Source organism: Schistocerca nitens, chromosome 2 (genome assembly GCF_023898315.1).
Source record: "Schistocerca nitens isolate TAMUIC-IGC-003100 chromosome 2, iqSchNite1.1, whole genome shotgun sequence".
Taxonomy (NCBI): domain Eukaryota; kingdom Metazoa; phylum Arthropoda; class Insecta; order Orthoptera; family Acrididae; genus Schistocerca; species Schistocerca nitens.
This window is the reverse complement of record NC_064615.1, coordinates 459,917,678-459,929,872: the sequence shown is the minus strand read 5'-3', so window position 1 is coordinate 459,929,872 and position 12,195 is coordinate 459,917,678. Positions and strand designations below refer to the sequence as shown.

General features: G+C 40.1%; 1 protein-coding gene across 1 annotated transcript in view; it reads right to left on the bottom strand.

The window, feature by feature from the left end:
• Positions 1 to 11,444, bottom strand: part of LOC126236349 (ATP-dependent DNA helicase PIF1) — a 115,081-nt gene extending 103,637 nt beyond the window's left edge. The window contains 1 exon segment of the mRNA XM_049945581.1: positions 11,132 to 11,444. The gene's annotated coding sequence lies outside the window, so the exon portion shown is untranslated.
• Between the last annotated feature and the right edge of the window lie 751 nt (positions 11,445 to 12,195).

The following is a 12,195-nucleotide window of genomic DNA, read 5'->3' as shown; positions in this document are numbered from 1 at the left end:
GCAAAGCTGCAAGCAGTTGTTGGGCTTGAAAATCACAATTTGTCTCCACAAGCAAAGTGCCATTACGTACACAAGAGCAGGATTTTCCAGGGCCTGCAACTGCATCAACACCTTTATGAATAATAAACTGTAGCAAAAGAACAATCATTTTCAGTATGTGATAATACGAGGAACCAATATGCAGCTGGCAGTGTCTTGGGATGTTTAGCCCCATTCTGTTTATTTTTAGCAGACATAGTCTGAGATGGTGATAGGCCCATTGTGAGAAAATCCCCATGATTGCCAGTGTCTCCAGGGGCCAATAGGCAATTTGGGAACGCCTGTACCCGACGAACCCTATCTGTCAACACAGGGTGAGAATTACATGTTACCCTGTCACCTGTTATGTGTCAGACATGTGAGCCAGCCTTCAAGAATGCACACTGAGGAAGAAGAAACAAAGAGCACTCAAACGCTAAAGCAGAGGAAGGATAGGAGGTGGAGAACGAAGAAAGGAAGAAAGAAAAAACAGGAGGAGGACTGTTCAGATGTCAAGCTACTGGAATGTCTGACATTCCCAAAAATATCTCAGACATGTTCCCAAGGGAGGGGAAAAACAATAGCAAGAGGATAGACATGCAGCACAGAAAGGGAAAAATGTGCTGCGAAGACTGGAGCCCTGCAGTAGCCAAGCATGAACTCATCAAAGAATGGTGAGATTGCTGGGGAAACAACATGGGGGTGATTTGTTGCATAAAATTAAATATTGGTTATCTGGCATGATCAAAGCTGAAGGTGCCACTGAGCCACAAATCAGGCAACAGTAGTCCAACCAGAATGACACCCAGTGCCTAGCAAATATCAAGCAAAGTAGCATGAACCACACCCTAAGAGCCATGGACAAGGAAGCTTATGCATGCACCAACTCTTTAACTGATGAAAACGGGGAAATCTCATTAGCTTTTTACTACAGAGGAGTCCCAAAAATTGTGACTCTGCAACAACATTGAAGTGCTGGCTACTCAAGTAGAGTTCTGGATCGGGACTGACCATGGTACAAAGGCAAATGTAAGACTCATCTTCGGGGCAGAGAACTGTAAGCCACAGGCAAGGGTCCAAGCAGAGGCCCTTTGGATGGCATTCAGCCATTGCTACAGACTGTAACTATACAAATGTGAAAGTCATCAACGTACAGTACAAGATATCCACTAGTCTGACAGGAAGTCACTAAACCTATCGATGGCGATGAGAAGACTGCAACACTCAGAACAGACCTTGCAGGACAGCATTCTCTTTGACCCAAGGAGATCTGAGTGACACATATGAAGCCCAACTTGAAACAACTGCTGTGGAAAAAACTGACAAACAAAACACAGCAGGGGGCCTAAAAAGTCTGTCATGGAGGTCAGGTAAAAATGAGATGGTGCCGTGCCCTGCTGTATGTATTCTGTAGGTCAGAAAAGGCAGCAATAAGGTACTGGTGTTTACAAAAACCCTGACAGAATGCTTTTTCCAACCTAATAGTTGTCCCCCCTGGAAACCACATATACCGATAGACAAAAGGTTCCACTATCCAAGAACACAGCATAATAATCTGGCTACCATCCTTTGAAGCAGTTTGCAGAGCATGTTGGAGAGTGCCCCCCCCCCCCCCCCCCCCCCCCCCCGGTCCCTATTCCCATTCCAGCACTACACAGCCATCATTTCACCACCACACTATTATTTATCTCCTTTTCCGCTACTCCCCCCCCTCCCCCACCTCTCCCCTGCCCTCCGTTTAACATTCAGCACTTCACTTTCCGGGACCCCCATCATACTATCCCTCAATCTTCCCACCCCAGCCTCTTCCTTACCCCCATCCAGTAGCCACTCCCATCATACTCTGGTGCTGCTGCTCACAGTATGGTTCCAGTTGTCTGAGACTGCAGTCGTGTGTGTGTGTGTTTTTGTTGCATGCACGCATGTGCTCTTGTGTATGCGTGTCTATTGTTGATGAAGGCCAATGGCCAAAAGCTTTAATTGTGAAAGTCTTTTTGTTGTGCCTATCTGCGACTCAGCATTCTACTATATGGTGAGTAACAGTTTTCCTTCTCCTAATACTGTTACATTCCATCCTGGATTTTCCACTGTTTCAGTATATAGTTCAGTGTGATGGGGGTAAAAGATAGAGACGTCTGCAACTTTTCATTTATTAATTAAAAGGTAGCTGGGTTAGAAGAGGACGCTGATGCTGTCACTATGTGGTAGAAATACCACCACGAATGAAGAGACTCTGAACAGTTGTCGACCTCTGGCAGCCCAGAAGTCTATAAAGCTTGGCCCACACCTGGGATAAAGAAGTATACATTCCTAAGTAGGAGACTTAGCACTGCCAGCATTACTCTTTAATGCATTTAATTAGATAGTGAGCCATAGCATACAGCCAATTAAAAGTTGTGGGGGTGATCTGTGAAGGATGTTGCTCACGACGTTACGAGTGCCTTTGATGATCATGAATAGCTGTTGCAATGTCTTTGGTGCACCACGGCAATGACCAGCAGCATATGGAGCCTGTAGAAAGGTGAATAGCAACTCCAATGGTGTGGGCAATTTCATCAGAAACATCTTTCCCAATCTCCTTAATGTATCATGACAAAGGTGACACTACTGTATAGAAGCCATGAGACTGAGGGAAAGAGATTGTCAGCCAATAGCTGAAAAATATTATGGGTGGAACTGAAGTGGACACAATTACCATCACTGAAGAGACACACATGAGAAACAGGAAGCAGCTGGTCAATTATGAGCCCTTTACCACACAAATCTGTACACTGTCACAGAGGATGGTGAGCAGTAAAATCCCCACATAAGAGAAAGAGGGGGAAAAGAGTTGTTGAATTAACATAGTCATCTCAAGGTATATATAAGTGTCCCGCTTGGGAATAAATAAACATCACAAACAGTGATTACTGGGATAATTCACACTCTTACTGCTACTGCTTGCAATGTGGAATAGGGGGGAATTCGCTTATAGACAACATCTGTGCAACCTAGCCTATAGATCACTCAAGGTGCTCTCTCAATGGCAGTATAGTTCCAAAGAAATAATTTTAGCCCTGAGGAGTTGGAGAATGGTTGTAAGTGAAATACACTTCTTGGATAGTGCCACAGACTGCACAATAGGAGGAAATTAGTAGTTGTAGTACTGGCAGGTGACAGCAAAGTCTATTGCAGTTCCACTGAATTATCATGTTAAGGATGTTCTGGCTAGGTGTAAAGGAGCCAAGAAAACAGGTAATGTCCCAAGCACGACCAACTCACTGGTGGGGATGGAACAACAACAACAACAACAACAAACAAACAAACAAACATCCGTTCAGAGACAGACTATACAGGGGGATCTGGTGCCTCCGGGATCACCACAGCAGCATTCTCTTAAGGCTTTTCCTTTTTCTCCTTCACTACTTCACGTTGTCAAGAACATGAGGGCTTTGGATGTAGGAACCAAAGAGCAACACAGAGCCCTGGAATTCAGAGTTCATGGTTCATTTAGCCACTGGCTGGTGGATTACTGGTCTGGAGCCTTCCAGGGAAAGGGTACCCAGAAGAGAGTATGTCGCCTGGACACCACTGGAAGGATGTTGCTTCTTCAGCTAGGTGTATAGAGTTGAGATTCCTGCTGATGGTGTGCAGGAACCATGACAGGGGAGGACTTATCACATCCATGGTCTGATTTACTTGTGCAACCTCAAGAAAGTAAATTATACCAGGTACTGCCAAGACCTGACCACAGTAGTGACAAAGGTTGGGATCATTGAGACAGGACATAAATGATTTCTATTTTTTCTAGCTCCAAAATGTTAGAGGCAATCTGAGACCTTGTTATGTTCTGTTATTAGAGGAACACACTTCAGTGATAGGTGGGTAGTCATTTAGGCAACTGACACAAGACAGGTGGTAATTCGCATGGAGAATTTTCGTGAAGTGGCTGACCACAGTCTCCACAAATCAGGCCCTATTTACACTGGTAAGACAATGGTATTTAAAACACTGCACCAGGAATAGGAAATACATCGTGTTCCATTCACTTTGGAGTGAGGGAAGAATAATCGACTGAATGCCTCTGTGCATGCAGTAACTAATCTTATCCTCATAATCCCTATCTGAGTGACACATAGAAGGTTGTAGAACATTCCTACGGTAATCATTTAAAGCCAGTTCTTGAAACATTGTTAATAGACTTTCTCAAGATAGGTTACATCTGTCTTCAAGTCTGTCAGTTGAGTTCGTTTAGCATCTCTGACACTCCCGTGGATTAAACAAACCTGTGACCATTCTTGCTGCCCTTCTCTGTATCATTCAATATCCCCCGTTAGGACTATCTGGTATGGGTGGCACACATTTGAGCAGTATTCTAGAACCCGTCGCCCGAGTGATTTATAAGCAGTACCCTTTGTAGACTGATTGCAGTTCCCCAGTATACTACCAATAAACTGAAGTCTACCACCTGCTTTACCCACAACTGAGCCTATGTGATCATTCTATTTCATATCCCTATAATGTGTTACACCAAGGTATTTGTATGAGTTAGCCAATTCCAATATATTGATATTATTGTCATAGGATACCATGCTTTTTCGTTCTGTGAAGTGCAAAATTTTGTATTTCTGAACATTGGGAGAAAGTTGCAAATCTCTGCACCATGTTGAAATCTTATCAAGATCTCACTGAATATTTATGCAACTTCTTTCAGGTAGTACTTCATTATGGATAACAGCATCTGCAAAAATCCTGATTTTACTACCAAAACTGTCTGCAAAGGCATTAATATACAAAATGAACAGCAACACACTTCCCTGGGCCACACCTGAGGTTACTAGTACATCTAATGATGACTTCACATCCAAGGTAACATGCTGTGTCCTCCCTACCAAAAAGTACACAATTCAGTCACAAATTTCACTTGATACCCCATATGATCATACTTTTGACAATAAGCATAGGTGCAGTACTGAGTCAAATGCTTTTTGGAAACCAAGAAATGCTGCATCCATCCATTTGCCCTGATTCAAAGCTTTCAGTATGTCATGTGAGAAAAGTGCGAGGTGGGTTTCACAGGATCAGTGTTTTCAAACTCGATGCTGGTTGGCATTGGGAGGTCACTTTGTTCAAGATATCCCATTATGTTCAAGCTCAGAATATGTTCCAAGATTCTAATGCGAATGATAATAGCATCAGCAAGTAATTTTATTGTGTCCAAACTGCACCCTCAGAACAGCAATCTCCACCTTTTCAAGGTATGGCACAGTGTCATTAATGGTCCCAAAACATCTGTTCTACCATTAATGCTTACCACACAAAGTTCAAGCTAGACAGCTTTTGATTATACAGTTTCCTGTGTGGTCATCTTAGATGTTTTTCCATATACTATTACCTTGTGCTTTCCAGCCATAATCCACTTCAAAGTCCTTGCAATTATGAACTTTGACATAAGTCTGCTGAGTTTGGCAAATGATTTTCACAGCCAACACAGTATTTCTCCAGACATCAATAAAGCCATGACCCAAGTGTAGAAGAGCAGGCAGTGTTTTACATCGTTTCCCCAGCACAATGCAACATAAACCTATTTGACAATATGGAGGTGTCCTGGATGCAAGCATTTCAGGGAGCACAGAGCATGTGCAATAGTAGCTTGCAGCCGAGTGAGCACATGAAATACAAACCAGTTGGTGTTTCTCGAGTACACAGTGAGCCATGTCCTTTAAAGAAATGATCACAGCAGTACAAGAACAGCCTGAAACTTGGCAATCTAGTCGTTCTCAGTATAAAAACAGGTTAATTGGAAGGAGGTCTAAGAGTGAAATAGCACTGCAGCTCAAGATTGTTGATAGTAAATATTTATTTGGCACACTGTCCTTTTATCAAAGTAATCCACAAACACATCTCGCACACTTCTTGTCATTAGTAATGTTAAATGCAATTGTTTAAATTGTGTAATACTGTTTTGATTACAAAAAGTTTAATTCTGTTTTGGTATCACAAAGTAACACAGTTTTCCATCTTGCAATATAGCTGAAAGGAAATTTGACATTAGGAAGAACTCCTCTAGCAGCTGGTAAAATTGTAGTTTATTAAAACACAATTGGTTCAATGGCTTAAAGCTGCATCATCAGGTGCAATCTACATGTTAAAAAACAAAATCAAGTGTCCCCACACTTTGTGGATATTACAATTAATAAAGGAATGTCTAAAACATACTTACAATGTTAAAAGATCAATGGCATATGCATCATTCCTAGTTAAAATTTACTATTTGGAGAATATTGTCAATACTATAACCAGTTAAAGGTAAATGAGATATGCTCCATTCTTTAACACTTGCCTCAAATTAAAAAGAAAAACTTTTAGCATCCACTCACTATAAAATATTTTCTTTTTTCTTGTCAAATGCTGGCATAGTTTAAAGAATGGAGCATGTCTTCTGTACCTTTCACTCGCCATAGTGTTGACAGTATTTTCTGAATAGTAAATTTTGACTAGGAGCTATGGGTATGGATGTGTTCTTTATTTTAGACATACCATTATTAACTTTAATATCCACAAAATGTGGTGACATTGTACTTTGCTTTTTACTGTGTAGTTTGCACTTGATGATGCCACTTTAAACCACAAAACCAGTTGTGTTTCAATAAACAATTTTACCAGCTGTTAGAGTTCTTCCTACATCGTGGCTTTCAACAGCTGCAGTTGCTCAGAATATGAAATATTTTGTGAATGGAAACTGATGCATGGACCTGTACGCATACACCTTTTTCAAAATGTAATCAAATTAAGACACATACATTCTCTTTCATTCACAAAACAAATTCTCATACAACGTATTAAACTCTCCAAACAATTCTCTGTTTCACTAGAATACTTAGACCTAAAATTTGTTTCATTCCATCATTTCACTTGATACAGCAACCACTGTAAAATAGAGTCTTGCGTGTGGATCTTTTATTTTCAAATTTAAATGACATTTTGTGTACAGATGCCTACCACAGACGAAATGCACCACTGAAATTTGAAAATAACAATCTCCACAACTAAGACCGTGTTTTTCTCTCTTACTTGGACTTTTCCCTACACTGGATAAATGGACTTTCTTTCAGTGTCATATCTGATAGCAATGCATCTGCCAATTGTTTGATCTGTTCCGAACACTACTGCACACTTCTGAACAAAGAACTGCTACTCAGGACACTATAGTGTAGTCTGGCATTCTGACGACATCAAGAATTAAGTTTCTGTTGTGTTTATGTTATTGCAGTGTCCTTTGCTGTTAGTCGCACAGTAAGTCTTCTAGTTCAATTTGTGGCTTCTTTTAGGTATGGATATGACTTCTAAGTTTAATAGTGCGCGTCTGTGAGGGGAGGGGTGAAGGGGGCACACGCACGCGTGTTTAGTATTACCCCACCCAAGAACCCCCAATTTCCGCACTGGTCCCGTTAGTTTGATTATATTTTGGGGGGGAGATGTGTGTGTTGGTTTTATACATATTTCCGTGTTTGTTGTGTTTATGTAATGACATCATAGGCACCATATTGGAGATGTTGAGAATGGTCATTTCCACCATATTGGTGACCTCATGGGTCAAAGCAGATGTGTGGAATCTGACACTTCTGTAATCTCGCACAATGATGTTTCCTTACAGCAGAGCTTGCAGTTGTGAAGACAGTAAAACAATTCAAAAATAAGAAGTCAACAGAATAAATAAGGTTTCTGTCTTTGCTCAGAAGCATAGCACAGCATACCAGCCCAGGAACAAACACAATAAATTAATCCTTTAGTCCGGTTGTTTTCCAAGAGTACTTTAAGCATGCATGTATGATTCCCAGCAAGAAATATACACATAGTTGTTTCTCAGAGTAGTGAATTGGGTCTGATTTTATATCAATGACTTTCCAGGCACAAAGAAAGTTATGTTTGCCGATGACAACATCATAGTCACTGAATAAACACCAGACACATATCAGAGAAAGCAAATGAAACCCTCAAGAAAACGAACGGTATGAACGCCAGCATAAAGACAGAAATCAACTGTCACTTTAAGCACAGGTGATAAGCCCATGGATTGTGTAGCAAACACAAAGATTTTGGGAATGAACACTTATAGCTAATGTGGAGTGAACATAAAAAGATACTGGTAAAAAGAATGTCATCAGCACGCTAGGCTCTTAGGGCATCAGCATTTGTTTGTAATGACTTCTTGGTCACTATGCCTACAAACACTCAATTCTTAGTTATGAATTCTTTTTAAAAAAAAAGAAAAAAGGAATCAGGTGTCCTTACTACACTAATCTACAGTGCACATCTGGGAAAATAAATACCGCAGTAATAATTCTATACATAATAGTGGAACAAGAGCCAGTTTGGAGTTACATTTACCCAGGAAAAACAAGAAACTCAAAACAGCCTTTTATATAAAAGAATAAAATAGTATAATAAATTGCCAAGGGAAGTGAAAAATATTACTAAAACACATTGTATAAAATTGTTCCTCACAAGTAATGCATAATACACAATTAAAGGTTACTAAGAGGACTAAGCAGTGGATAGTAATAAAAGTGGATAACTAACGCACCTGTCACATTTCAGTATATTATTGCAGTTTACTGCTTCCGCAAGGATCATGTGTCAAGATGTACAATGCATGACAGTAATGTCCATTGGCCTACTTTTTCAGGTGGAAAGTAGCATGAATACCGAGTCTAAAATCGAGGCAAGGAGCACAGCATCACCATCATCATCATCATCACCTCAGTCCAGGAACCGTCGGTAGGTGTCTGCGTGAGTGGCAGTGAAGAGTCCGGAAGCCATCAGTGGGTGTCCTCAGGGAGTGGACAGTGAATGAAGAAACTATGTACTATATTGGAAGTTATCTGAAATGATTTGTGTGTGAATGAAGGAACATTATACCATAGAGAATTATGCAGTGAAGCAATGCTGACCTCATATTTGGGAGGTTGGAGCTGCTCTGTCTGGTTATCCTGATTTGGATTTTCCTTGATGGTTAAGGAAAATGCCGGGATGGTTACTTAATTAAGGCCATGGCCGACCCCATGTCCTATCCCCAGAGGTTACCTGTCCTATCCTCTTACGGCATGTTACGTATGCTCTGTGTTATACTTAGGTTTACTGACGGGCACTGCATTACCTTGACAAATCTTATATCTCTGTGAGATGATCCTGGGATTAATAAATAAATACAAACAGGTTTCCTTTGAGTTACTGTTGTCATGTGTTCATTTTATTTTGTCCAATCCTAAATTTTCACTGTACTTGACGACTACACGCCATGTGTTAAGAGAAAATGTTCACTTAAATATGCGATTTGGTGTTCTTTCGCTCCTGTGCTCCAGCTGACGGAATGAGGTCTGGGCTTTTTGACAATTTAAAATGGTAGTCTGTTCCACACTAAGTGCCACAAGATTTTGCTTTGTCCAGATTTTGAATAAATACAAAGAGTGTCTGTGATTTAAAACAGTTCTTTCCGTGGCAGAGTGGTCAAGCAGATAAAATCTCAATGATTTTGGATCAGTCTATGTGTACAGATGTCAACAATGTAAGAGTAAACATCACTATGGTTTTATAAAACTGATTCAGGTGTGCACTAAGTGACATTTGGTATTTCAGTACCTTTGGGGGGCCCTTCCAGGTTTCTAATTATGATACCTAAGGGGGCTTACTACCGAAGACATGATCTAGAAATTTTACAAACTCGAGCAAGATGCCTTATTAGCAAAGGAGACAAGTAATAAAAAGAGATATTTTGTTTCAGTGTACTGCATATGAGTATTTGAAAGTTACACAGAACTTAAAATACAGAGGGCCTAATATTGCCAGCTTGGACAATAGTTATAAATAAGCAAAACATTTAGCAAAGTTAAAAGCTGTCAATAATATGTAAGGAGCTAAAAAAATACAATTCAGAAATATGGGTGCTATGGCTATTTTGCAGACCACACTAACTACCCTCTTAAAGCTTAAGAAAGCAGGTTAAAAAATTTATTCTGCTTCAATGCCTGGATGAAGCTAAGGCACATCCATCTCCATGATTAATATCTTCTTATTATGCAACAAAATCTGTCACACTGTTAAGTCTTCACAGACAGATTCACATTAGAAGAATGTGGTGTTCAGTTGCAATCAATGAAGCGTACAGATTGTTCCCCAATGCGACAATACTCAAAGGTATTGTGTACAGCGTGAATGTAAATAGCACAATTTATCTTCCCTCGACACATTAAGTAATAGTCTGCTACGACAGACCCTAGTGCCCCCTTCACTTACAAGTCGTTCTTAACATTGTGTTAATTCGACATATTTGATGATATTTCCTGTTTTTATCACATAAGTGTAAGTCCATCATGAGGGCAATTGTGCTTCTTCTCTCATCTTCTCTTCTACCCATTTACGTCTGATCAAATGAGAGGTGTGGAAACTTAAGTTTCAAAATATGAACTAACTAAGAACAAGAAACATTGCTTGCGAACTGCATAAATAAATGTTAAAAAGTACACGAAAGATAATAAAAGACACAGTCTACATATTCAAACTAAAGTGAAGAACATTTCACCAGGAAAGGAAAGTAGGCCTACATTTTAAAAATCTGTCATCCTGGCTCTTAAAAAAATAAATACCTACGCAGATTTACTTCTCAGCATTATGATTCACACAAACTCGTATGTTTAGAAACCACACATAATTAATACGTAACATCAATTCGATATCTAAACTAACCGTACTGTAACAAATCCATACACACCACACCTGCAACACGTTACGAATCTGCAATTCACAAGTGTCGGTACCGAAAACTCGACAAAGTGAATACCCACTCACACCTGAACAACGAGTTAACTAAGTGGATATAGGGATTATCATGAATAACTGATTGTCCTCTCTATTACGAGTAACCATTTTGACGACCGCAGCTAACCGAAGAAGTGGGTAGACATCGAGTTCCTATGCGTACCTTACTTCTAATTACCTAACACACACACTTTTCTCAGGGCGACAGGTCGCACAATACAATGCCGCACAAGTGATACACATAACTACGTAACGCACAATCTGAAATTCCTATTTAAAGTATACAGTTATTAAGGACACGAATAATTTCACTTACCGGTAACTGAAAGTTTTTCATTTTCACTGCAACGTGCCGTTCCATTCCTTCCCCTTAAAAATTCTTTTTTTTTTAATATAATGCAATTACTTTCCTAGGTAAGAATGGAGATTTTCCGCAGTCATTTACGAGGAGTGCTTTGTTATACTTCCTCTAATTTAAATACATCTTAGTCCACCCGCCTCATGCTGTCACGCATGTCAGAGATTAAAATGATAATTGGCTTTCAAAATGAACCTCTTTGGCGAGCTTTCAATTTGGAAATGCCTCACAAATATGTACTACCAAAACTGAGTGTACTTCAGTTCTTGGCTATAATGCAATGCCTAGAAGCAGTGAAGTCGTCAGCAACTAATACGCCTCTAATAGAAACCAAAGAAATGTCTCTTGACAGTATAAGGCTCCCAATGTCTCAGGTTCACGTTTTCTACCCGAGCTCAGTAACCAGTGATCTCTATAACGAATATGACCACTGTTGATTAGCTGCCGGAAGCAGAAGACTTGCCCTAATTTAGGTAAACTGATACTACAAAGTTCATCTTCGGCACGCCAACATAGAAGTTATCATAGACTCAGCTATCTGAAAAAATCCACGCAATTCGCACGATTATTTACATTACATAAGTTAATTTACGAATTTTCCTTTGTGTGATACGACGTGGGTCAGACTGGTCCGATTCTAAATCCGAGTTTCTAACATTCTACTATCCGTGTCTTCTCACATAATCTTACACTGATTATGTCAATAGTCGTGCACTTTATGATATAACAATAAACTTTCGCTACATGAGACGGGAAACTATTTATCGTATGGGTACCCAACTTTATAGGAATAATGTTCAGACTGTGCGTTGCAGTATTGGCGTTGTTGGTAGCGTTAACGTCGTGACTTGCCGTTAGCCAACCGTGCTGGTATGGCGACGTAGAGTTGAAACACAAGCAGCAGTGTGAATTACAGTTACAGCCAGTCAACATGTGTCTGAGCCGGGCTTTACTCGTAAAGCTGTTGTTTAAAAAGACAGAATACCGCTGCAGCTCTTCGCAAGTATCGACGCGTTAAAGGA